Consider the following 24,377-nt stretch of genomic DNA (forward strand, 5'->3'; position numbering starts at 1 on the left):
GAGTCAGTAATGATCACAAATTAATGAATATCCTGTTTAATAGCCATTTCAATGGTTTTTAGAACAGCAGTTAGTTCTGCAACTTGACTGGATCTTGATCCAATGTTAAAACCTACAGAAATATTTGGGAATCCATTTGTCTGAGTTATACCAATGCGAGCGACTAGTCTGTGCTCATTATCAATAGTGCATGGTAAGAACAACCATCAACATATACCCAAGGTAATGTTTGACAATGGTCCTCATTGTATATCTTATATGGGGAAAGCAATTGTTCCTCCAGGAAATCATCTTCTGATAATTCTTCCCCAGGATCCTTAACAGTACAGTCGTGGAGTTCAGCAAGCCCCTGTGTGACTGGATTCTTTTTATTCTGCTTGTAGCGAATTTCTAAAGGCCAGCATTGTAAGGAAAGAGTCCACGCTGTTATGCGACTATTAGACAAATTCACATCTCTTATTCTCTCACTTTGCAAATATAGCAAAGGCTGGTGGGCCATTTCTACAATAATTTTCTCGCCCTGTATATAGCTGTGGAAATTTTGTAGATCCCATACAGTGGATAAGAGAGCTTTTTCCCATTCGCTAAATTTTATTTCTACTGGGGATAGAGTTTTGCTCACAAAAGCAATGACTTTGCTTAAATTATCATGCTTTTGGTATACAACAGCACTCATGCTTATGTCTGTGTAACCTGTCTCTAAGTAGAAAGGTTTACCTCCTTCAGGGTACGCTAAGCAAGGTGCTTGAGTGAGTTTTCCCTTCAGCTCTTTGATGGCTGTCTCTTGAGTCTCACTCCAGTGCCATTTCACATCCTTCTTTAGAAGTAGTAGTGGTTTAGCTAATTCTCATAATTATCAATGAATTTGTGAGAATAATTTGTCATACTCAGGAATGATCTCAATTCCTTTAAGTTAGTTTGGTTTTTAGAATTTATGATAGATTCCACCTTTTTCTTCTGAGGATTTATCCTTTCAGAAGTAACTTCATGTCCCAAGAAGTTTACACGAGTGCGGCATCATTGAGCTTTCTGTAGGGATAATTTGACACCTGCCCTTTTAAGTTGGCTGAGGATGTGTTTAAGTTCTGTGATGTGTTTTTCAATGTTTGTGCTTTTGATTAAAACATCATCAACATAAGATAAGATCCACCTTTCCAGTGCATCAGGCATAGCCTTATGAATGAATACAACAAATTCATGACCAGAATTTCTGTGTCCAAATGGAAGTCTCTGGAATGCATACTGGACCTTTTGGAATGATAATTCCAGCTTATACTGGTCCTCCTCATGTACCTTTAAGGTCCAATATCCCTGTGCACAATCAATGGCAGTGAATATACTGGATCCCGGCATCTGCGCTAGGCACTGGTCAATATATGACACAGACCAGCCAGACATGTATACTCATTTGTTTAGCTGTCTTAAGCATACAAATGCCATTGTCCATTGGGCTTAAGAACACCTAGAATAGTATTGTTATAAGAGCTGTGCACCTGTCTGATAATACCCCTTTCTTCCAAGTTCCTTATGATTTCTGCAAGAGAATCATATGATGCTAAAGGAAGTCTGTATTGTTTAACAAAGATTGGTGGTGCATTGGGATCTGTTTGGATTCTTGCAATGTGCAAGTCTGTAGTCCCACAGTCATAAGAATCCCCAGCAAAAATCAGGAGCAGTTGTCGGCATTCATCATCACTGGACTAGCCATTAGCTGATGATATTTGCTCTTCAACTATCTGCTGAAATCCTGGAAAGATTTCAGGCTATCCTATTTCAAAGGCTTCTTCCAACCTAGAGGTGAGGTCCCCTTGATTATAATTTACATTTCCCCCATGACCCCATGACTCGGGGTATTGGGGTATTCTTGCTGTTTAATCAGTTGATCAAACACCAGGGAGGCTTCTTCAATTTTACAGATGCCTTCCTCTGAGCTGAAGGGATAAATAGACTGAATTGTAAATAGCCCCTCTGGCATAGATACAAAGGATTGTGCTATTAGTTGTTCTTCAGTTAAATATCCTTCAGATATTAGCCCAATTATATTATTTTGGAATCCAAAAGTGTAATAACTTGATTCCAGCGCATATCCTATGGTAGTTACCTTGGATAAGGTAATATCCTGTGGGTCATGTTATGCACAATAACATGTATTGGAATAGTTCCAATATATACCAAAGGAGTATAGGTCATTGTGATACCCAGATTTTGTATTCTATGGGAGAGGCAAATTTGTGTTTCAGAAGTTTTTAATTTTCGACCTCTCTTTACCTGTAAGGATAAGAGGGATTTATCAGCCCCAGCAGGAATTATAACATCGTTAGACACGTGCATATTCACAGCATATGGCAATTGTTGGTTTGATTTCAGGGCTGCATTTTCATCCTAAAATACTTCAGAGTCCCCCTTTAACCTACTCCAGAGGCAAGAATGAATCAAATCTATTTGTATGGCATATCTATGTAAGAAATTATTGCCAATCTATATTTGATTATGGGGAGTATTTAAAACTAAAAACAGGTGTTTTTCAGATTTATTACCTATAGATATAGATAATAAGCACTTGTGATATTATAGCTTTCAAACCTGTCATCCAGGCCATGGACACAGTGGTCTTGGGGAGAAAGATATTTAATCACCTTAGGTTCAGCGGTCTGCATTAGTAAGCAATTTAGCATACTTGGTTTTCCCAAGGTCATGCACTTTTATAGGGATAAATAGATCCTCTTTAACTCTCTCAATTCTTGCGAGGTATTGAGCATGGCCTCCCCCCTTTGGGATTTTATGATCCCCCTTGTGGAGAGATATGGTTAATACATCGCCGTCTAAGGAAATATTCGCTATCTTTCCAGGCGAAATTTTAAAAGTATTACCATCAGAACCCCTTAAAGGAGTCTGATCATCTATTTGTAAGATAGTGATTTCAGATAAAGAGTCATTCCTGAAATGAATCTCCACAGCATCTGGCTTCTCTTCCACCACATGACAGTTATGTCAGGTGCAAGATATATCGGATTGCTCATAATTGATTGGCCTTTTTACTTGTGACCAAATTACATTATTTATGCAATCAATTATGGTGCTCACTACCAATTATTAAACGATCAGTTGGCAGATCCACTATAATGACAGGGTGTCTTATGACCCTGTTCCCCAGCCTCACTTTTAACTGTAGACTTTTAGAGAGTCACCCCCAACACCTATTAGTGAACCATCAAATTCTTATATTTTAGGTGGGGTGTTAGCTCATTTAGCTGTGTGTAGTACCTGTAGGATAAAATAGTTCAATTAAATATAGTATCAATTAATCCCATGATAGGATTGGAGACTGAATCCTGCAGCTCAGCTAATTCATAATATCTCCCGGCAGTTTCTACCATTTCACACATAAAATTGGCATGGTTACAAAATTGTGGGTTTCGCCACGTGTTACCTGAATTCGCCGTGTTACCTGATGCAGAAGAAACTTCATTCTTACCAGTCCCTCCCTTTGTAATAGGATCGATTGGGTTCCTGTGTACTGCATCTGTGGAAATAAGAGAAATAAAAAACAGAGGGGCGCCTCATGTGTGGTATAGTCTGATTAGTGAGGACATAGATAACATACTCAGTACTACAATCAATCCTATTTTTAATGGGAAATATTTCTCCTGTTGTGTGACATTTGACAGAGGTGTGTCCATGAGTAATGAAGCTGCACATATGGCATCTTGACTTATTGCATCTATAAGCTCCTGGTTTTCCTTTCCTATCAATATATGATGTACCATTGTGTATATGGTTTCTTTTAGATATTACTATTTTACTTGGTGCCAGTTTTTGCTTGAGAGTTGGTGCTCTTCGAAACACTACTCGTGGGGTATTTTTGATATTATTCTTTAGAATGGGGTCTTTGAGAAGTATTGGCCAATGTTTATTTAAAGTTTTTTTAATAAGACTATGTTTGGAGTTAAATTGGGTAATAAAAAGAGGGTCTTTAAGGTAAGTATTATCTAGTTTAGAGGGGTCTTCCAATTTTGCAGAGAGGATAGTGCTTCTGTCCTCGTTTTTTGCTCTTAAGAAGCTATCTTCTATTAATGTAATAGGATAACCCTTTTCTTTAAACCTATTAAAAAGGACTTCTGATTGTTGTTCATAGAGGGTGAGCGTACTACAGTTTCTTCTTATACGTCTAAATTGACTATAGGGGATGTTGGTCTTCCAGCAATTAAGATGATTGCTTGCAAAATGTAAAAAATTATTGCTATCTACTTCTTTAAAATAGGTGGAAGACATAACATCCCCCATCTCATTCCATCCTAGACAGATGTCCAAAAACTCAATCTGTTCCATCTGTAGGTTGTGTGAAAAAGATAAACCCAAATTATTGGAATTAAAATGATTAATGAAAAGGATGGCCTCATCTCTTGTTCCCTCCCAGATGAAGATGAGGTTGTCTATATACCGGCCATAGAATACCAGGTTTGCCTCCCAGTTTGTGTTATAGATGTATTGTTCCTCAAACATACCCATGAAGAGGTTGGCAAAACTGGGGGCAAACCTGGTACCCATGGCCGTACCCTTGACTTGTAGATAGTAATCATCGAGAAATTGAAAGTAATTGTGTTTTAAAGTATGTTTTATGCAAATAAGAATGAACACTTGTTGGGGGAGGGGAAGATAGATGTCATTATCTAGATAACTTCTTATAGCATTTAATCCTAATGTATGGTCAATGGTGGAGTACAGAACCCCAACATCACAGGTGAGCCAGAATGATGTTTTACCTCTTTTGACATTCTGTAATTTATTAAGTAGATCTGTTGTGTCTTTAATATAAGAAGACAACTTAGTTACATACTTTTGAAATAATAAATCAATATATTCTGATAGTCGATCAGTAAGACTATTGATCCCTGAAATAATAGGTCTACCTGGGGGTTGGGTCTGATTTTTATGGATTTTAGGTAAGTGATAGTAAAATGGGATGCTGGGATGATCTGGTAGGAGGTATTGTTTCTCTTTTTTGTTTAGAATTCCTTTGTGGAAACCATCTAATATTACATTTTTAAGAGTTATACTGAATTTTGTTGTTGGATCATTATCTAATTTTTTATAGTATTCGGTGTCTAATACTATATGTTTGGCTTCGGAAATATAATCCGGATAGTCCTGTAGGACTATTCCTCCGCCTTTGTCTGCTTGGCGTATGATCAAGTTTTTATTAGCCATTAAATTGTTTAAAGCTTTTTGTTCATTAGGCCACATTCTGATGTGTTGTGAATTAGTTCTATTTTGTTTTAGATTTCTGGTTCTTGTCTGGAATAATTTATTAAAATCATCTAACACTAACTGCTGGAAGAGATCTATGTAAGACCCCTCTTCCCTAGGAGGATTGAATGTAGATGGTGGTGCAAGATTGGTATGTGTAATCTGTTCAAATAGGTGATTTTTTAGATCTGAAGGATCTGCATAGATGGTTTGAGTTAGGTTTCTAGGATTCATTTTGTCTGTTAGTATCGGCGTACCATCTAATTTGTGTTTTCTTAGTTGTTTGGCAGCAAAATATCTTTGTAGAGAAAGCTTTCTAGTAAGAGTTAATATCTACAAACAAATTAAATATGTTGGGTTTACCTAAAATTCTAATTTCATCATCTGACAATGTGTGAGATGAGAGATTATAAATCCCTTCTTTTAATTTCTGTAGTTTTGTTTTTTTGAGGGTGTTCCCTCTCCCTCTCCTCCCTCGTTTGGAAATGACCTTTTTTTGTGGTTTGTTTGTACTTTCGTTTTGTCCCACAGAGTGGCCAGTGGTCTCTCCCCTAAAAAATGATTACCAGCTGAGGTGGATGGTCTTTCTTGTCGTATATGGGACTGGTTTGTCTATTAGTTGGGTTATCGTTGTCATTAGATAATACATGAAATCTGTTTTGTATAGGGGTTTCATAATAAACTGGGGAAGTCTCAGTGTGTCTTTTATTGTGTTCCCGCTGATTGTCATTATCTTGTCCAAAATTGGTTCTGGTAGGGTGTCTATTGTGATATTCTGAATGTTGGTATTCATTTTGTCTGGTTGATGATGTATGATATGTCCCATTATTATGGTTATAATTATGTGACATTCTATTTTCATGTTGATGAGTTCTTGTTTTCCAGTGTTGTTGTACTGTCTGTTTATTGTAATTAGAGGGATATTCCTGTCCCCAATTATTATTTCTATGGCCAGGACTATCATTGTTCCCATAGTGATTTGGTGTCTGATATCTGTTAGAGTTTTGAATATTGATTCTGATGGGAATTACCTAAATTCTTAGAGGTCCAATTCTGACCATTGGTCATTTGGTTTTTTTCTCCTGTTGTTTTTATTCTGTACTATTTTCCAATCAGAATCCTTATTATCGGTAGTTACTCTGTCATTTTTCTTATTGTATGTATACACAATACCTTTATTGTAATCTTCCTCGTCTCTGGCTAGTTTGGAATTTTTCCTCTCAATCAGTTCCCTTTGGTAGTCATCAGATGATTTTATCATTTGACTGTTGAGTCTAGAGTATTCAGAATGTCCCTTTAATTCAAGCTCATTTTGGACTTTTTCAATTTGTTTAGCTGTGTCATCTACCAATTGTTGTCTGTGACTAATCAGAAGGTCAATGAGTTGAAAGGAACAATTATCCAAAATAGAGAACCATTTACTTAAAAGTGTGTCATCATTCTTAAAGGAACAATTTTTGAACACCCTTAAGCCTCTAGGGATCTGTTTCTTATCTTTGTATTTTTTAAGGGTATCTAAGTCCCACCAATGTCTATTTTCGGTTTTTAGTAACCCTTCTAATGTTGAAAAAAGACCTTCTATAGAGGTGTCTGTAGATGGTAAATCAGAAGTCTGATTGTAGCTGTTTACCTGAGATGTCCTTCTAGTAGACCTTTCTAGTACTGATAACATAATGGAAGAAAAATGCAACTCCCCTCTATATCTAACTAAGACACAACAAACAATCTAATACTTGATAAAATCACAGTGGAGGGGGCGCAGAATGGTATACAATTCAGATCGTAGTTATTGATAACCCTTAAAGACAATTTAAAACTTAAACAAACTAATGTTATCTTATGAGGTGAAAAATATATCAATATAAGGTTATATAAATCCCTTTTGGAGTATACAGGAAAGAAAATGTCTCTTTTTACAAATAAGTTGATAGCTGAGCAGCGGCTGCCTCCTCTCAACCGGATGATCCAGGCAAGAACTAGGAGAAATAAAAAACAGAGGGGCGCCTCATGTGTGGTATAGTCTGATTGAAGCTTTAAATAAACATTGGCCAATACTTCTCAAAGACCCCATTCTAAAGAATAATATCAAAAATACCCCACAAGTAGTGTTTCGAAGAGCACCAACTCTCAAGCAAAAACTGGCACCAAGTAAAATAGTAATATCTAAAAGAAACCATATACACAATGGTACATCATATATTGATAGGAAAGCAAAACCAGGAGCTTATAGATGCAATAAGTCAAGATGCCATATGTGCAGCTTCATTACTCATGGACACACCTCTGTCAAATGTCACACAACAGGAGAAATATTTCCCATTAAAAATAGGATTGATTGTAGTACTGAGTATGTTATCTATGTCCTCACCTGCAGATGTGGCCTGCAATATTTGGGCCGCACTTGCAGGAGGATACGTACCAGATGAAGTGAGCATTTAAGAAACATCAAAAAACAATCACTTAAACATAGCATATCGCGCCACAGCACTGTTCAGCATCAAGGACACCATCATACTTTTTTCATCACTCCACTGGAATTCATCCCTTCCAAAATGGGAACCAATAGATATACTCGTTTGCGCCAGAGGGAGACATACTGGATCTTCAAGTTCCAGTCTTTGTTTCCCTCTGGCCTTAACGAAGTATTAGATTTGGCGGCTTTTTAGAAGGCACCACCATCTTCTATTATTCAGCTATCCGGTCATATATCATCCCCCCTTATCTTATCCCTAAGAGTATGGGTCGTAACATTATCCACCCATAGATCCAAATAGCACTATTCTCTATCCATCAATTAGTCTTAATATATTAGTGACCCTCCATTAGGGCCTTTGTAATCATAACTTACATTACACTACATTCTATAATCTCCAAAAGAATGTAGTGTAGTGTAGAACTGTGTTTTTTTGCAGTTCTGAGCAAAATTGGCTTTGTTAAGCACATAGACACACACACACACACGTAGGATTTGCTCTTATTTCTTTTTTCTTTTCATCTTTTTTCTTTTAGGCCCATATCAATGGTCATATATTAATGTCACCTTTTTAGGGCACTGACTCTACAGAAGACACTACTTACAGTATTATCACAGTTCCACTTCCACTGTTTTTTTTTTTTTTTTTCACACTGCTGCACAAGTGACTATTTAAAGACTTCTGACTAAACTGCTCACATTCTATATCCCACAATAGGACAAGATCGCGCATTTGCTTTCCAACCTACTAAAAGTATTATAACATACTAAGAAGTTTATATTCAGTTTGTTATTGAAATAAAAATGCCAAAAAAACACATATAGACAGCAGCCTTTTATGCAGCTGCCCTTTGCGATTTTTCTGTGTGCATTAGCAGAAAAGGGATTGCCATATTATTGATTGGTAAGATAACTGGAATATATTTATTATTTTACTACACATTTTTTCTTTCTTTCTTTTCTTCTACATGTAACACATGAATGCACAACTTGGTATACACAAAGGGTGAATATTTCAATTTTTTAGTTGCAAAGTATATTTTTTTCTAGTGAACAACCAATTAGCCTCAGAGACACCTGATAGCTCACACAGGTGAGAATCAATTAGGAACAAACCCCTTAGAATGGACACAATTGTTTGTTTGTAGGGTATAAAAGGCAGAGGTAGGAATGATTATGATATGCCTGATGAAACGGTTTGCCAACCGAGAAATGTGTTGCAATCATTGGGGCCAACTGGGTGACCCTGTAATCCACTTTGTATAACAACCCTGGTGTTTTAAAATTTTTGTTTTTAATAAATATTTGCAAATTTTTACTTTTGGAGTGGATCTCATTTCCTACCGTCGGCCTGCAATCACTACTAAGTGCACAGCTACTGAGAAGCATTAAACCTGCCTTTGTTTTCACTGCATCAATACCAAAATATTATTTGTTTGGGTGAGCTGCCACACCTGCCTGAATCTGCAGCCTGTATCTACCAGCACATTGGTGTGCTTTGGGAGTATAACTACAGTATTGGAAGTATCCTTGAACTGGTGAGCTGTCACACCAATCTAAATCTACAGCCTGCCCCTACCAGCACATGAGTGTGCTCATGGAGTATGTGAGTACTCATTTGGCTATTCTGTTGCTTTTTCTTATGTCTTCAATCAGACTATACCACACATGAGGCGCCCCTCTGTTTTTTATTTCTCCTAGTTTTTGCCTGGATCATCCGGTTGAGAGGAGGCAGCTGCCGCTCAGCTATCAACTTATTTGTAAAAAGAGACATTTTCTTTCCTGTATACTCCAAAAGGGATTTATATAACCTTATATTGATATATTTTTCACCTCATAAGATAACATTAGTTTATTTAAGTTTTAAATTGTCTTTAAGGGTTATCAATAACTACCATCTGAATTGTATACCATTCTGCGCCCCCTCCACTGTGATTTTATCACGTATTAGATTATCTGTGGAAATAAGGTTAAGAGAATGCTGCAAAGGAAGACATTTGTTAAAGTTTCCCAGCTGAGGTTGCTCGTCATCACAGCTAAATCGTCCGTTTCTGGTCTGTAGGGAGAGAATATGATTAGTACCATTATTGACATTTATCATTTCGTTTGGTATATCTCTCCCCTCCCTTTTAGGTGCAGTACTTATGACTGTCTGTGGCCCACTGCTGGCCACAGGCTGTACCCCTAAAAAATGATTGTTAGGTTGCTGAGCCGCAAAAGCTTGACTCATATTAGTAAATAGTGTACATAATTGACTAACTTGTGTGCTGAGTTGGCCCACTTGAATGGACAAGCTATCTTTACCCATGGACCAATTTTGTGATGACCCAGGGTATTTATTCCTGGATCCTTCAGATCCCTCAGAATCATAGCTATTTTGACGTGGTTGTTTTTGTGGTTCAACTTGTTCAGCGTTAGTATTTTGGGGAGCACTATTTACTTGGGGTGTCTGGTTACTCTGAGCGTATTTTTGCCACTTTTGGTATTTATTTTTACGGGGATACCAATTATTTTGTGGGCGTTCATCTCTTTGGGAGTAATTATTTACCTGGGTATGCCCCCCATCTTGAGCATAATCTCTCTGAACCTCAGCCCTTGTTGGGGGAGGTGCAGAGTTAAAACTTTGTTGGGATGGCCTGTTTTCTCAGGCCACCTCCGCATAGGTTTTCTTTTTAGTCTCTAGATTGAGGGGGCTAGGTGACACCCTAGTTTCTGCCACAATTTTGGGACTGGGTTTTTTAACCCTTTGTTCACCAGACTGCTGAATAGAGTATATATTTGTACTCTCTTTGGTCAGCAAGTCCAATGAGCAGTGCTCATCAAAATCTCTAGCTAAATTAAGTTTGATGGGCGTGGGTAATGCTGTCGAAATGCTTAAAAAAATAAATTCACAAATTCTGAGCATTCAAATATGGGATAATCTTCAGCCATACTGTACGCATTTTTCAGTACAGAAAGGAATTCTATAGGGCTTTGATTCACACTACATTTCAAACCGTATACAGCTATTTTCGCTGCAGTTTTAGTGTGAAATTGCCCGCTTTGTCTCATTCCAGGAATGAATATTCATATCCTTTAGTGAAGCAAAGAATTTGTAGAAAGTAAATTTTTGACTGCTCACTTGTAACATTCATAATGGATAAAGCATTTTCATAAGTAGCTAAGTGGTCAATTATAGAATTGGTTCCCTTGTTGGAGAACTTAGGTACTGCATGACTTAATAATTTAATTATTTTATGGGTGTCATATACCATAATAGACGTATCTTAGGCTTTCCTAGGAGCTTTATTTTGGGGGCTGGAGCATTCCCTATCTTCCCTTTTATTATGGGGAGACCCCCTATGTACATTAGTACTACGTGGGCTATTGGTATAGCTAGCTCCGCCCTCTGACTCACTACTAGAGCTTCCCTCCCCTTCCTCAGCAGAGTTATAGCAGCTCCCTGAATTAATAGGGGTTCTTTGTCTAAATTGTTCCCTAAATTTCTGCATTTCATCCCTGATGCATTCTTTAAGAGAATTAGAATTATCTGCATTATTTTCACTGCTAATAGAGGGGTTTTCATTATGGTGATACAATCTTTTTAAACCACTTAAGCTTTGTGCGAGCTGTTTGTTTAACTCTTGTATTTTTGCTAGTAAATTTAAGTTATGATTATCTAAGGCGGCTATGTCTTGGGCAATCTCATCAATTTTATTTTCGGCTATATTTAAATTCTCTTTGCATCTGCGTGAGGAGCGAATACTATCTTCTAGCCCCGGTATTTGCAATTCTTTCTCTGAGGTATAGTGACATTTCGTCAATAATGCATATTACAAGGGGCCAAGATTTTAGTATTAGTTTGTCTCACTTTTTGAGATTTTTGTATTGATTAATTTTTAATAACTCTTGGAATATTTCACTTTTTTCATTCCACCTTCTATCATGAATAGCAATATTTTTAGACCTAATTGTAAGCATATCCATGTAATCATTTAATTCAACCCGAATATTAAACCTCTCTTTAATGTGGCCTATAATGTCCATCTTAAGGACATCGCCTGGGGTAAGGGGTAATTCCGGGGAACAAATTTCAACACTATGTATAGAATTAAATGATTCAACTCTAGTTACAGACATTATTATATTGGCTTAGTATTTAGTTAAATTAAAACGCTAATACAATTTTGGTCAATAATAATAAGAAAAAAAATTCAAAATATTAATATTAATTTTGAAATTTATATATATAATTTTTTTTAAAATAATAATTTCTATTTACTACAAATATATTATATCAATAGGATAAATATTAATAATATCTCAGCAGTGAGCCTCCAAATAATATGTCAGTATATGGCCGGGTTATAATACAATATATTTAATAATTTTATTTATATTTAATAATTATTCTTTAAAATAAACCCCCAATAAACATGCATATACTAAACAATAAAATTAATGTAAATTCCTAAATTCTTTGTATTAGTTAAAATTTATAGATACATTGAAATATATTTGTAAAAACTCAGATATGAATCAAACTATACCCATTTAAACTGTTATAATATGCTATGCAAAGATCACGAAAGTTACCTTATTTATTAACCTTATTCACAGTTTAATTTCATTAAAAATGAGATACCAAGATATGAGCCACTAACTTTAACAGTGCTTAGTTAAACAATAGAACAATACACTTTGCCAGTCAATCTCTATGCCAAGTTATCTGAGATGAAATAAATTCTTATATAACTCCAGTTTAAAACATCAGGAATTATATATATTATTAATACAAACAGCCAACTCATATGCCAATTTATCTGAGCTGAATTAAATTCTTAATTATCAACAATTACAAGACAAATTCTAAAATATATTTATGTGACTGCAACTATAAATTATTTGGCAAACAAAAGTCTAGTTTTAAACTACACAGGACTGTGACTATGAGTCTAAAATATAAAGTACCTTTTTAAAATTGCTTAACTGCAATTTGTTATGGTTACCAAATACCTTTGATTTAAATATCAGAAAAGAGAACAATCATACATCACCAGTTTGAGTCACTTTGTAGTTCAATCTTTTCCAAATATTTTCAGATCACCTCATATGAAGAAAAGAAGTTATTGCATAGATCCAGAAGCTAGGCTCAGCTTTTGATATGTGATTGTGTTCCCAAATATCGCAGCAAGTTCAATCACACGGTATCAGCAGACAACAGACTGTGTTTCTTTCCCTTGCATTCTGCCTTTCTTATATTCTAATCATTGGTGATCTGTTTTCAGTTACGCTCACGGTGCTGTCTTGGATTGGCTCTTCGGATGCATAGCATTGATTGGTTCATTTTGGGGGACGCCCCCCCACTGGCTCTGTATGTGTTCTAATAGACAATCTTTTTGGTTGTCATACCATTCTAATCACCTAGGGGGCAGCAGACAACCAGCAAATACAGTCTTATCATTCATTTTTGATACATTTAAACTATCACCTTATATTGTTATTGTTTTCATACTATAACTTATTGCATTAATAAAACTCTCTTGTCAGCATCTATATTTCATTTAGCATAATAGAAAATGTACAATTTGATACCAAACACCAATGTTTTATAGTCCTATACCATCAAAGTAATCCCTATACATTTATCTTATTATATTTTAAGAGATGTATTTAAAGTTTCATAAACATTTAGTGCATAACCCCATGCAGGCAATCCTGTATTAGCATCTTTTAGCCCCATCTGGAGGATAGAAAAACAACAATATGTTTTATATTTCAAAAGACGGATTATTGCAATTGCTATTTAATCTATTACAAATCTGAATTGTATTTCCCATATATATATAAATATATATATATATATATATATATATATATATATATATATATAGGGAGTGCAGAATTATTAGGCAAGTTGTGGTATCCTTAAAGTAACTACCATAGAAATAGAATAGTAGTGAAACCAATATAGCATCTCAACATTCACAAATATACATTTCTGACATTCAAAAACAAAACAAAAACAAATCAGTGACCAATATAGCCACCTTTCTTTGCAAGGACACTCAAAAGCCTGCCATCCATGGATTCTGTCAGTGTTTTGATCTGTTCACCATCAACATTGCGTGCAGCAGCAACCGCAGCCTCCCAGACACTGTTCAGAGAGGTGTACTGTTTTCCCTCCTTGTAAATCTCACATTTGATGATGGACCACAGGTTCTCAATGGGGTTCAGATCAGGTGAACAAGGAGGCCATGTCATTAGATTTTCTTCTTTTATACCCTTTCTTGCCAGCCACGCTGTGGAGTACTTGGACGCGTGTGATGGAGCATTGTCCTGCATGAAAATCATGTTTTTCTTGAAGGATGCAGACTTCTTCCTGTATCACTGCTTGAAGAAGGTGTCTTCCAGAAACTGGCAGTAGGACTGGGAGTTGAGCTTGACTCCATCCTCAACCCGAAAAGGCCCCACAAGCTCATCTTTGATGATACCAGCCCAAACCAGTACTCCACCTCCACCTTTCTGGTGTCTGAGTCGGACTGGAGCTCTCTGCCCTTTACCAATCCAGCCACGGGCCCATCCATCTGGCCCATCAAGACTCACTCTCATTTCATCAGTCCATAAAACCTTAGAAAAATCAGTCTTGAGATATTTCTTGGCCCAGTCTTGACGTTTCAGCTTGTGTGTCTTGTTCAGTGCTTTTGGGCACTCCAGTGATGTTGCAGCTCTGAAATATGGCCAAACTGGTGGCAAGTGGCATCTTGGCAGCTGCACGCTTGACTTTTCTCAGTTCATGGACAGTTATTTTGCGCCTTGGTTTTTCCACACGCTTCTTGCGACCCTGTTGACTATTTTTAATGAAATGCTTGATTGTTCGATGATCACGCTTTAGAAGCTTTGCAATTTTAAGAGTGCTGCATCCCTCTGCAAGATATTTCACTATTTTTGACTTTTCTGAGCCTGTCAAGTCCTTCTTTTGACCCATTTTGCCAAAGGAAAGGAAGTTGCCTAATAATTATGCACACCTGATATAGGATGTTGATGTCATTAGACCACACCCCTTCTCATTACAGAGATGCACATCACCTAATATGCTTAATTGGTAGTAGGCTTTCGAGCCTATACAGCTTGGAGTAAGACAACATGCATAAAGAGGATGATGTGGTCAAAATACTCATTTGCCTAATAATTCTGCACTCCCTGTATATATATATATATATATATATATATATAGTAGGTAGGAACTGGATCCAACGGACGGTCTCAGTTGTGTAGCAAGATCCAAGAACAGCCGGCACACAGGAATTTCAATCAGCAATCCGATTTAATAAGCAAAAATAGCAACCATTTGTTTCGGCTCTACCGCAAGACTTTTTCAATGGTATTCAGACAAGATAACACATAACACAAAACCCACACCTTAAATACCCACCCATTCCCATGTAAGCACCAATCAACATGCAGGACTGGGCCGCTCCTTCCCGCACACAGTAAAAGCAACCTGAGCATCATGCTACAGCTGATTCCAAGCCGATGCGGCGTGACGTCATCACGCAAACAGCGCCGCATGGAAACATCAGAGCCCCAGGTATCCAAGGAAATGTGGGAGTGAGCGGATTCAGCCACGCAGCTGATGAGCATAACTTATATGTGATAAACATAAAAAGGGCCATGAGTGAAAGCCCAAAGGACCACAATAGTGATATATATTTACAAAAAACATAGTATCTAAATATTGTAAACAGGGAGGTTACCTCAATATATGTAAATTTAGTGGTTGTAAAACGCTACATCAGCCCAAGGGTAAACACATAACACAGCCCTCTATACCCAAATCGGTATCAAGGCATGTGGGTAGTAGCAGAGATCAACCCAAAATTAGTAATACATTTATATTAGCATCATACACTAAAGGAATAGGTAGAAACATCAACCAGGATGAGCCCCTGGGTGTCTAGTTTTATTTGTAACAGCAGCCAAAGTCTATATTGGCATTAAGTCCCGAGGTGCAACCGTATCCAGGGTGAAGGTCCACCAGGCTTCCATCTTCAACAGGGCTTGGCCCCTGTCACCACCCCGGCGATGGTGAGGCACATGGTCAATTAGCATTACTCGCAGAGACAAGACATTATGACCTGCTTCCGCAAAGTGGCGTGCCACTGGCTGTTCCGACCGTCCCTTATCAATGGCCTGGCGGATGGCTGTCTTATGGTTAGCCAAACGTTCCTTGAATGGCGTAACCGTTTTGCCAATGTAATATTTAGAACAAGGACAAATAATTGCTTAAACAACAAACTCTGATGAACATGTGAGTCTGTGCTTGATCTTGTATCTCTTGTTGTTGTGGGGATGTTGAAAGGAGGCTCCAGTCAGAAGATTATTGCAAGTTACGCAATTACCACACCTATAGCATCTAGGTTTGCCTCTAGTCAACCACATCTGCTTCTCATAGCAGTGTGTTGGGTCTCCTTTCAACAGGGTCACTGTATAGCTTCCAAATAAAGCAAGTTTTATCCAATAGCCAATTATTTGCCTATTTCTCTTTAATTATATGATTCTTTAATGCTAATAAATAGGTTTATCTTATAGGGCTCTGACATGGATTGTTCCTCCACTTCCTTTTCTCTTTCAAGATAGATTAGATTGCACTCTCATGCAGCAACCTCATTCGCCTAGAAAGCATGCATAATTAATTTCCTCATTCATGCCTTGGGGGGCAAGAGCTTTCAAATTAAATATCCATTTGCATTCATTCTGTAAAAGTTTTTTTATCCAGATCACCACCACGCTCTCTGAGATCAATTTTTTGCAGACCCCTAAATTTTAATTCATGCTTATTACTATTGTGAAAATAGAAAAAATGTTGGGCTACACTGCTAGTGTCAATCAATTTATTCTTTATATCTCTCTTGTGCTCTTTAATTCTTTCTTTGAGCTCTCTATACGTTTTTCCTACGTAATAGCAGGGGCAATTACAGTAAACTAGATATACTACTCCTACACTTACACAGTTTATGTGCCCCTGGATGTACCATTGTTTACCAAATTTATCAATGAATTTATTCCCAGTACTCATGTTTGGACATACTGAACATTTGGAACACTTAAAATTGCCATCTTTGCTTTTATATTGTGACAGCCAAGTTTCAGACTTATTCATACGAAAATGGCTTCTAACAAATTTATCCTTGAGATTGGGGGCTTTCTTTGCTGTCATTTGGGGAACACTGCTTATTTGTTTTGCTATAGTATTGTCTAAAGTTAGGATATGCCAATGTTTTAGCAATATTGTCCTAATTTTGGCCCAGGAATCATCATAAACACTAATAAATCTTACTGTATCTCCTTTTAAGTCATCCTTTTGTTTGTACAGTATTTCCTGTCGAACCTGATATCTTGCTTTTGTGTATGCCTGTTTTAGACAATTTTGGGAATACCCCCTTTCCTTAAATCTTTGTTGTAGGTCACAAGCCTCAATTTTAAATGTTTCAATTTGTGTACAATTTCTCCTATGTCTGAGATATTGGCCATGTGGTATATTATTAAATAGAAGGTGAGATGGGTGATGGCTATCAGCACGCAATAGTGTGTTGCCAGCAGTAGGTTTCCTATGGGTTGAGGTAGTAATAAATCGATTTACATTACTAATATTTAAGTCTAGAAAACGTATTTCTGTTCTACTGCTAGTTTATGTAAATTTCAAATTGAAGGTATTCTTGTTCAAAGCCTCCATAAATTTAATTAATTCTTCCTCTGACCCTTCCCATAGCATTAACGCATCATCTATAAAGCATATCCATAATCCTATTTTTTATCTTTGTATTCACCATCCCAAATTACTTCTTTTTCCCAATACCCAAGGTACAGACATGCGTACGTAGGTGCACAGCATGTACCCATGGCTGTACCAAGTATTTGTACATAAATCTTTTGATTGAATATAAAGTAGTTATGTTGCAATAAGAAGTTCAGGAGTGTCAATACAAAATTAGTATGTTCAGAATATTGTTTCCCCCTTTGTTCCAAAAAATACCGACACATTTGTACTCCTTTTGAGTGTGGAATTGAAGAGTATAACCCTTCAACATCAATTGTTACTAGAAGTGTATCCTTTTGGACTGTTAGACCATCTAATTTTTTAAGAACATCAAGTGAATCTTTCACAAAGGATGGCAAATTTTCAAGAAATGGTCTTAAATTATAGTCGACATATTCAGAGATTTTTTCTGTCAGATCCCATACCTGAAATTATTGGTCTGCCTGGTGGTGGCAGCCTCCCCTTATATAATTTTGGTATGGTATAGAAGGTAGGTATAATTGGAAACTTAACTTTAAGGTAGTCAAACTCATGTTTGTTAATGAGACCTTCTTTTAGAGCTGCAGATAATATTTGATCTAATTCAAGAGAATATTGTTCAGTAGGGTCATTTTTAATATTTTTATAGTGAGTTTTATCTTGGACTTGGAGAATACATTCTTTTAAGTAGTCTTTTTTTATTTAAGACTACTACATTTCTGCCTTTATCTGACGGCTTAATGGTAATTTCAGAATTGGTTTGTAGTTCTCTTAATGCTAACTTGTTTAGTTGTTAAATTTTGTTTTATATCTGTATTCTCTTCCATCTCTATGATATCTTTTTCAACCAGTTTGACAAAGTTCTGTACACATGGTACCATTGATAAGGAGATTAAACTGGTAGTGAGAAAGATGAGGCGCTGGAAAATTGACCCTGCTAGACTAATGTATTCCCCTCTAAGAAAACAATGGTTGATATGTAGTGAATGTAGTCCAGCGCTAGATTAGCACGGGTAGAGTTTTTAGTTAAATTCTATAATTTGAATATATTGTATTTTGTGATTGGATAAATGTTTAATGTATGTACTGCAATGTTGTTATTGTATATTTATTGTAGGTAATCCTAAGTATTTATCAACATTCAGTTAATAAAAATATATAAACAGGTATATACAACTGATATATATAAACTTGTTGTCTAATGTGAGCTTCTTATCTATATATAAAAACTAATAAAACATTTGTATAATTAAACAGAAATTTAATAACTTGTTAAAAGCATGCATAAAATAAAAAGGGACGTCTCCCTTATAACATTGATTGCATCAGAGAAAACAATTGAATAACTGTAGTATATATTTCCGCTATTTGATAATCATGTACCTGTTATATAGTGTAACAAATGATAATGTCCAGAAATTGGATTAAAAAAACTTAAAGATCCAAATGAGATGACCTACCCGCTATTATGGCGGGTGTGTGTTACCGGTCCGTTAGTGAGAGACTGGTATTTAAAAATATGTCATGTGACTTTTCCTACATCACACTTGTGATCGTAGCTGTTTCAATATAGTTGTAATGTAACCAGTGAGTGTATGTGTATCAGAAGGTGTATTCCCCTATTCCGTGTGTAATTAGGGAGTCTTGGGTAGGCTGACCATATGTCCCGTTTTGAAAGGGACAGTACCGTTATTTTATGTTTTTTCCCCTGTCCCGTCATTTCTTTATTAATAGTCATTTTGTCCCGTTTTGAGGGTTATCAGACCGTGCGGGCAGCGCAAGTGTAATTTTTTATTGCACACACACCACTTAAATTTTTTTTAAACTCCCCGCCGGCGGGGAGGGCAGTTTTTTTAAAAACTTTTTTTTTTTAACTGCAGCTGGGTTGGCGTTGAGTGGTCGTTCCCACATGATCCACAGCATGCAGTCTTCATGCAGTCTTAGCAGTCTATGCCGCCCGTGCTCTTCAAAATTAGGGGCATGTCATTGATAGGTGCCTATAAAGAGTCAGTGACAGTAGGTCAGTACTGAGCCTAGGAGGGAGACTGGTCACTGGTCAGCGTGAGGGAAGTTAGATTACTAGCTAGCTCAGCTGCAGTAGTGCCAATACTTTACTAGTAACTTACACTCAGGACAGGCTCAGCACAGGGGTCGGCAGGAGTCGGACTAAAAATATCTGAGATTCAGTCAGTCATCATCTGGATCGGATGTGATGATCAATCATCTGCTTTTAGCCGCTGCCTCACCATCATCCGAATTATAGGCTGACCTGACCATCACCAGACACCAGAGAGATAATTCTTGTTGCCATCTTCTTCTTGTTTGTGTCACAGACGTGTGAAGTGAACATACAAACTAGTGTTATGGTCTGGTCTGGAAGTAGATCGATTCAACGGTCTACAGTCTATGTTCTGAACTTCAGCTTCTGCAAGAATTGTGCACGGCCAAGGTAAGACCAGTGTCTGTGCCTGGCAATCAATTAAATTAAATTAATTGTCATTAATTATATCATATGCTTATTATTATTATGCTGCTGCAGTGCTGGTTGTAGTACAGGCGTTATAAAATAACGGTTATTATCAAGTAACTATGTAGTTCCACATTTTTATCAGTTCTTCAACCATTTACATGTGCAACAATTATTTTGGGCAACTCATCTAAAAAAAATCTACAACAACTATCCAGATATTCAAACCAAACGCAAGTTCAGAGGCTTTTATCCTTTAAAATCAGTTAATATGGGGGAATTTGCCTTGACAACATAGGATAATCTCACTTTTTTAAAGCATGTTTGTTGTTTGTATGATAAATTAAATTGCAATACTTTTGTTCACAAGCTTCAGAATCAGCTCTTCTTATTATATAAGCATGTTCTCTTTGATTTTCTTTGTTTAAACAACAAATTTGGCTTGGCTATCCATCTGTTTAAAAGTGACAATGAGTCTGAGACAAGTTCCATAATATATATTAATATTAATGAATATTGTGGGGGGGAGGCATGATGGATGTGATCTAATGGAGGGAACCTTCGTATTTAGAATGGTTATTGGATAAGTAATTTTATTTCCCTTAACAACAGTTATAATAAAAAGCATTTTATAGGGTGTCTTTATAAGTCAGAACATTTGTGCTTTATTTTTATATAGATTTGCCAATTTTCTGTGTGCATCAAATTTTAAGTAAAAATAATTTCATATACATGATACATCAGCCCATGGAGTGTGAGAAGTTTTATTATATGGTGTTGAAAGACCGAAATTTGCTGTGTAAATTTGTTTCATCAGACAAATATTCATGGTACAATCATGATGAAATACAGACCCCCTCTAGCTCTACGTCTACCTAAAATTTTTGTATGAGTTCTTCTGTCACTGAAGGATAAATGTTGGCTCAATAGTTTAAATTCATGTCATAAAACTTAACTTTTGTTACAATCTTACTTTATTTCATATAAATAAAGAATATTAACCCCGTCCCGTTTTTGACCGCTCAATGTCCCGTTTTTGTCTCAAGGAAATATGGTCAGCCTAGTCTTGGGGGAGATTGCAACTTACGCTGCTCTCTTGGCACACCTGATTTCTCTTTTTTTTTTTTTTTTTTATAAATAATTTTATTGAGGTATTCAGAACATACATAAACAAAATCAGATATTACTCATGGCAACACGCCTATAGACATACAGAAGGATTCATACATATAATACATAGGCATGTCCTAGAAACCTTGAACAACAGTAGGTTCTCATCGAGAGAATATGCACAGAGCCACGTGTGGTACCTCATTATATGTATAAACATGTTAGCTTGGACAAGTCAAAAATAACTCAATAAGTGTAGATTCTGAGACCTGGTGTTTGTAGAAGGGTTTGGAACAAGAACATGTAGGTCCTTATGAGTCCACATCATTTACCATCAGATACTGTAGGAAATATCCCTCTAAAATATAAAAAGGGCACATACCCCATTAAAGGGATAAGTTGTGAGGATTACAGTGAGAGGGCGTTAAGTTTAGTTTCTCCAAATACCCTTAAGGGTACTATAGGCTTGTGTAAAGCCTCAAATTACTAAAAAGTTAAGTAAAGTACTAAAACCTGCTAGCAAGTGCATAAAAAAATATAACATCACTGGTTTCATACAGTTACATCAGAACATTCAAACAACAAGAAAATATTATTATACTTGTCCAAAATATGTAACAAAACATCATGGAAAACTATGGCCCCATCACAACATCATCTTGCAGTTATCTCCCCTCAGATCAATTCAGTGGGACAGTATATACAAATAACAATTATTGTCTAGGCCCTTCTCTGGGGCACATGAGGGTTAAGTAATGAAAAATGTAAACCTGTGGCCCAAGTGCACCCAGCGGTACCTAAGCCACCTGCGTTCACTGGATCAATAGAAATATTTATGTCTACTAGTCCCATATGCTTATCTAGAGGGGGCTCTCAAGCCCAAGTACCCCTCTCCAAAATTTGTGGGGCAAACCCCTAGAAGAGGCTAAGTCACAGGTATTTACTACAGAGTATTTAGAATGTGTCGTGATGGGGTAAATATATATAAATGAATAACTATATATCAAAAGGACATACATGTAGTGAGGGACACACTTCAGAAATCACCAGTAGTTGGAGCACCTCACTCACTCTGTCACCGAATAAGTCTAAGCTATATTGACTTTAAGCTGGGAACAGAGGGGTGCAGAGGTTAAGCCTTCTGGTTTCTTGTCTAATCTAAACCATTTCCTCTAGAAATAGAGAGCAAAGGATTTCAGGGATATATCCCTATGTCACATCCGTCCCTTTAGAGATGCATAAATAATAGGAAGGGCTCTCCACCATACAGTATGCTCATAAAAAGCTGCATATGAAGTGAAATGTACTATATTTTGCACATCTTGGTCTAAGCTGCAGAGGCTTAGGTACACAACATTCACTGCTAGTCACTTATTCATATTTAATAGGGGGAGCAATATGTATAAGCTCAGCAAAACAGTAACTCACATTTTCTTATGAACACTTATATAATATGACTCCCAGAAACATATACATTAACCCTAGCGCATCAGTAACATGAATTATAGAAAATAACTATTGCCAGGGGGAAATCTTATCCAAGACTAGGATCAGAGATTTTACAGATCAGTATGGATTTACATGTAAAACTGTTCAACAGCAGCTACCCTTACATAGGATCTAAAGGCTTCACATAAAAAACAAGTTATATCCAATGCTTTATAAGATCATAAACAAACATAGCTGATGAGTCCACGTGGGGGATGTGTCACAGACTGTAGATATGGGGGGGGCTAAAGGAGGATTATATATCCCATAAACATTTTTCCAACCGGAGTCTTCATTAGTATGGGCACAAAGAAACCCCCAGGAGACCAAGGATTGTGACACAGTCGTTTTTACCCTATACCCCTTCTAACAATATAAGCCAAGTCCCTTGGGCCCCCAACTGCATATTGGTCAGGCTGCCCCAGGGGTTTAATGGTCGTTACCCGATATTCCCAATCTGGGGTCCTGAACAGCTTTGGAGGTACATCTTTCGGGCACTCGCGCCCACCTTCTCCCATTTCTGTACTGGGACTGGGCACCACTCATGGGAGCCGGCCGCACTTCCCTCTGCATCAGGAGGCTTCAAATTCACTGCCAACCATTGCGCACTAACCTCCCAAGTCAGGTTAACTTTCTCTGTTGCAGCGTTTAGCTGTTGCGTCACAAAAGGCCCAATCCCTGAGCGCTCTTTGTCAAATTCCCCTGAGGACATCTCCAGCAACTCAGGCACAGGGGAAGTCTGGATCTCCCTTCGCTCTGTTGTGTGATTTGTAGGGGTACACCGGAACCCCCCGGCCTGCCACGTCTGCTCACACAGCCTCACTGATGATAGATGATGCGTTCCCGTAGGCTTCATTCTATTAGACCTCACTCGGTCTCTCTCGTCCTCCACCTTTTGAATAAAGTTATCCAGCCGATGGCACAAGTCGCGCTCCAGCTCCGCAAAAAGTTCTTGTAAAACAGTGTAGATTTCCCCCATTATGGTCAATTATCGCAGTTCTCAAACAACTGCTGTGCCCGGCGTACCGGGGGGGGGGGGGTATCAGGATCTGAATTCTAGGCCACCGCCCAAGGTCCTGATGGTCTGGAACAGTTCTCCAGGATCACTCGTTCAGCTAACTTCTATCCCTCAGGATTAGTAGATTATGGCCCTGATTTCTCTTTTAGTGTGGTCTTTGCGGTCACATTCAGTGACTTGGATGTTAAACTTTGCGGTCACGTGCAGTGACTATAATGCAATCCTTGCAGTGGACTTGGCGGTCACTTGTAGTGACTGTGATGAGGTCTTTGCGGTCACTGAGGTGACTAGTGGTGGGGTCTTTGCGGTCACAAGTGGTGACTAGGAGTAGAATCTTTACCGGACATCAGTGATGTTATACAGCAAGGTCTTTGCGGTCACAGATTGTGACTTGCATGTATTAACTTGCAGTTATATCTTTGCGGTCACAGATTGTGACTTAAAAGTGGTCTTTGCGGTCACTAACAGTGGTGACTTAGAGGAAATCTTTGCGGTCACTAGTAGTGACTAACAGAATGATCTGTATCGTTGGAGATCAAAGTAAAACTTGGCAATCTCTCTGTGCAACTTAGTAGAGCTGATTAGAAACAAATGCAGGTTGTAGCAAAGTCCAGCTGCAATGTTGCAGGAGGTAATCAGCAAAGGAAGTCTTGTAGTAGTTGTCTTTCCTTTCTTGGCAATTATAATAGCAATCAAAATAAAAACATAAAGTGCAGAGTGACAACAGTGTCAAGGTCAACGCATTTCACCCTTAGGCTTTATAAAGACATGTTTGTCTGTGTCACCTGAGTCTATA

The sequence above is a fragment of the Bombina bombina genome, chromosome 5 (assembly GCF_027579735.1).
Source record: "Bombina bombina isolate aBomBom1 chromosome 5, aBomBom1.pri, whole genome shotgun sequence".
In the NCBI taxonomy this organism is placed as follows: domain Eukaryota; kingdom Metazoa; phylum Chordata; class Amphibia; order Anura; family Bombinatoridae; genus Bombina; species Bombina bombina.